General features: G+C 32.0%; 1 non-coding gene across 1 annotated transcript in view; it reads left to right on the forward strand.

Moving 5' to 3' along the window:
- The first annotated feature begins 3,968 nt into the window (after positions 1–3,968).
- The window catches only part of LOC127290841 (small subunit ribosomal RNA), a 1,918-nt gene continuing 886 nt past the window's right edge, over positions 3,969–5,000 (forward strand). Inside the window, exon 1 of the ribosomal RNA XR_007844488.1 lies at positions 3,969–5,000. This exon is cut by the window's right edge and continues 886 nt beyond it. This is a non-coding gene — a ribosomal RNA (small subunit ribosomal RNA).

The following is a 5,000-nucleotide window of genomic DNA, read 5'->3' on the forward strand; positions in this document are numbered from 1 at the left end:
ATGACTCTCTTCAGATAGCCAAATACCTTGTCATCTAATTTTTGAAGCGCATAAGTGGATTAACGAGATTCCCGCTGTCCCTTTTAAAAATTTACTATAAACAAGAACTTGCTAAATTTGACATAAACCAATGCGCACCAAATACTTTAAATCTTTTTATTTGTACTAATGGATAAATGCCAACTCTGCAATATGCACATTATAGGAAAGCAATGCGCACCAAATACTTTAAAACTTTTTATTTGTACTAAATGATAAATGCCAACTCTTGAATATGCATATTATAGGAAACCAATGCGCACCAAATACTTTAAAACTTTTTATTTGTACTAAATGATAAATGCCAACTCTGCAATATACATATTATAAGAAAGCAATACGCATCAAATACTTTAAAACTTTTTATTTGTACATAAATGATAAATGCCAACTCTGCAATATACATATTATAAGAAAGCAATACGCACCAAATACTTTAAAACTTTTTATTTGAACTAAATGATAAATTCCAACTCTTGAATATGCATATTATAGGAAACCAATGCGCACCAAATACTTTAAAACTCACTAATTACCACTAAATGATGAATGCCAACTCTGTAATATACATATTATAAGAAAGCAATACGCATCAAATACTTTAAAACTTTTTATTTGTACATAAATGATAAATGCCAACTCTTCAATATACATATTATAAGAAAGCAATGCGCACCAAATACTTTAAAACTCACTAATTACCACTAAATGATAAATGCCAACTCTGCAATATACATATTATAAGAAAGCAATGCGCACCAAATACTTTAAAACTTTTTATTTGTACTAATTGATGATATATGCCAACTCTGTAATATTTTTATGTAAAAGCAATACGCATCAAATGGTCTATAATGAACTTACAAATAAGCAATGCGCACCAAATACTTTAAAACTTTTTATTTGTACTAAATGATAAATGCCAACTCTGCAATATACATATTATAAGAAAGCAATACGCATCAAATACTTTAAAACTTTGTATTTGTACATAAATGATAAATGCCAACTCTGCAATATACATATTATAAGAAAGCAATACGCACCAAATACTTTAAAACTTTTTATTTGAACTAAATGATAAATTCCAACTCTTGAATATGCATATTATAGGAAACCAATGCGCACCAAATACTTTAAAACTCACTAATTACCACTAAATGATGAATGCCAACTCTGTAATATACATATTATAAGAAAGCAATACGCATCAAATACTTTAAAACTTTTTATTTGTACATAAATGATAAATGCCAACTCTTCAATATACATATTATAAGAAAGCAATGCGCACCAAATACTTTAAAACTCACTAATTACCACTAAATGATAAATGCCAACTCTGCAATATACATATTATAAGAAAGCAATGCGCACCAAATACTTTAAAACTTTTTATTTGTACTAATTGATGATATATGCCAACTCTGTAATATTTTTATGTAAAAGCAATACGCATCAAATGGTCTATAATGAACTTACAAATAAGCAATGCGCACCAAATACTTTAAAACTTTTTATTTGTACTAAATGATAAATGCCAACTCTGCAATATACATATTATAAGAAAGCAATACGCATCAAATACTTTAAAACTTTGTATTTGTACATAAATGATAAATGCCAACTCTGCAATATACATATTATAAGAAAGCAATACGCACCAAATACTTTAAAACTTTTTATTTGAACTAAATGATAAATTCCAACTCTTGAATATGCATATTATAGGAAACCAATGCGCACCAAATACTTTAAAACTCACTAATTACCACTAAATGATGAATGCCAACTCTGTAATATACATATTATAAGAAAGCAATACGCATCAAATACTTTAAAACTTTTTATTTGTACATAAATGATAAATGCCAACTCTTCAATATACATATTATAAGAAAGCAATGCGCACCAAATACTTTAAAACTCACTAATTACCACTAAATGATAAATGCCAACTCTGCAATATACATATTATAAGAAAGCAATGCGCACCAAATACTTTAAAACTTTTTATTTGTACTAATTGATGATATATGCCAACTCTGTAATATTTTTATGTAAAAGCAATACGCATCAAATGGTCTATAATGAACTTACAAATAAGCAATGCGCACCAAATACTTTAAAACTTTTTATTTGTACTAAATGATAAATGCCAACTCTGCAATATACATATTATAAGAAAGCAATACGCATCAAATACTTTAAAACTTTTTATTTGTACATAAATGATAAATGCCAACTCTGCAATATACATATTATAAGAAAGCAATACGCACCAAATACTTTAAAACTTTTTATTTGAACTAAATGATAAATTCCAACTCTTGAATATGCATATTATAGGAAACCAATGCGCACCAAATACTTTAAAACTTTTTATTTGTACTAAATGATGAATGCCAACTCTGCAATATAAACTATAGGAAAGCAATGCGCACCAAATACTTTAAAACTTTTTATTTGTACTAAATGATAAATGCCAACTCTGCAATATACATATTATAGGAAACCAATGCGCACCAAATACTTTAAAACTTTTTATTTGTACTAATTGATGATATATGCCAACTCTGTAATATTTTTATGTAAAAGCAATACGCATCAAATGGTCTATAATGAACTTACAAATAAGCAATGCGCACCAAATACTTTAAAACTTTTTATTTGTGACTAATTGATGATATATGCCAACTCTGTAATATTTTTATGTAAAAGCAATACGCATCAAATGGTCTATAATGAACTTACAAATAAGCAATGCGCACCAAATACTTTAAAACTTTTTATTTGTACTAAATGATGATATATGCCAACTCTGTAATATTTTTATGTAAAAGCAATACGCATCAAATGGTCTATAATGAACTTACAAATAAGCAATGCGCACCAAATACTTTAAAACTTTTTATTTGTGACTAATTGATGATATATGCCAACTCTGTAATATTTTTATGTAAAAGCAATACGCATCAAATGGTCTATAATGAACTTACAAATAAGCAATGCGCACCAAATACTTTAAAACTTTTTATTTGTACTAAATGATGATATATGCCAACTCTGTAATATTTTTATGTAAAAGCAATACGCATCAAATGGTCTATAATGAACTTACAAATAAGCAATGCGCACCAAATACTTTATATTTATCATTAGTTCTAAAAGACAAATAACAACTTTAAAATATAGTATGTAAAAGCAATGCGCACCAATTAGTAGTGAAAAATATATTAATAATTTTTTTAAAAAATTGAAAAAAAAAATTTAATTTTTTTTTCGACCTTTATTGAAATACTATGTATTTAGAAGATTCCTTATATATGAATCAATGTATTTGACCATTAATCGCGATACACTTTTTTTGATGGTTCGGATCCTTGTAAGCACAGCATTGTCACGAGTCGGTGTCTAAGACCGAATGGCTCATATGTGACGAGCGCCTTGGGCGTCTAAGTATATATTTTTTCATTTTGAAATTTTTATATTACTTTAACAACAGAGCATCGACTCACTCGATTCCGAGCGATAGTCAAAAATAATAAACGATATAATGTCTAATGACATTAACAAGACGACTTTTTCAAAGTCTATCGTTGGGTATATATAACCTTATATATATCATATATGAGAGTACGATTTTGAAAGTACCTTGTCGGATTTGTGTCAGTTATGAGGGCGATACAATCTGAAAATATATTGAACGAAATGCCCTTATAAAATAAAAACAAAAAATTTATAAGGAGAGCAGTTTTATATTGATGTGTGTGCGTCTCACCGCTAGAGAAAATTGTTTCTACGGTGTTAAAAGACCCTCCTCATTATATACTCTCTCGCTCATGTGACAAAAAATAATAAATTTAAAAGCTTGAGTGTCTAAGAGAGTATATAAATTTTATATACTTTTAAAGATATATATTCAAAGCTCCCTGGTTGATCCTGCCAGTAGTCATATGCTTGTCTCAAAGATTAAGCCATGCATGTCTAAGTGCATGCCAAATTAAGGTGAAACCGCGAATGGCTCATTAAATCAGTTATGGTTCCTTAGATCGTACCCACATTTACTTGGATAACTGTGGTAATTCTAGAGCTAATACATGCAAACCAGAGTTCCGACCAGAGATGGAAGGAACGCTTTTATTAGATCAAAACCAATCGGTGGCGGGCTTTGCTCGTCCACCGTTTACTTTGGTGACTCTGAATAACTTTGTGCTGATCGCACGGTCTTCGCGCCGGCGACGCATCTTTCAAATGTCTGCCTTATCAACTGTCGATGGTAGGTTCTGCGCCTACCATGGTTGTAACGGGTAACGGGGAATCAGGGTTCGATTCCGGAGAGGGAGCCTGAGAAACGGCTACCACATCCAAGGAAGGCAGCAGGCGCGCAAATTACCCACTCCCGGCACGGGGAGGTAGTGACGAAAAATAACGATACGGGACTCATCCGAGGCCCCGTAATCGGAATGAGTACACTTTAAATCCTTTAACGAGGATCAATTGGAGGGCAAGTCTGGTGCCAGCAGCCGCGGTAATTCCAGCTCCAATAGCGTATATTAAAGTTGTTGCGGTTAAAAAGCTCGTAGTTGAATCTGTGTCGCACGCTGTCGGTTCGCCGCTCGCGGTGTTTAACTGACATGCTCGTGAGACGTCCTACCGGTGGGCTTAGCTCCTTCGGGAGCGGTCCAACTAATATCCCATCGCGGTGCTCTTCATTGAGTGTCGAGGTGGGCCGGTACGTTTACTTTGAACAAATTAGAGTGCTTAAAGCAGGCTATCATTTGCCTGAATATTCTGTGCATGGAATAATGGAATAGGACCTCGGTTCTATTTTGTTGGTTTTAAGAAACCCGAGGTAATGATTAATAGGGACAGATGGGGGCATTCGTATTGCGACGTTAGAGGTGAAATTCTTGGATCGTCGCAAGACGGACAGAAGCGAAAGCATTTGCCAAAAATGT

The sequence above is a fragment of the Leptopilina boulardi genome, unplaced genomic scaffold (assembly GCF_019393585.1).
Source record: "Leptopilina boulardi isolate dan_hultmark-lab unplaced genomic scaffold, ZJU_Lbou_2.1 LbouV2_9, whole genome shotgun sequence".
NCBI lineage: Eukaryota > Metazoa > Arthropoda > Insecta > Hymenoptera > Figitidae > Leptopilina > Leptopilina boulardi.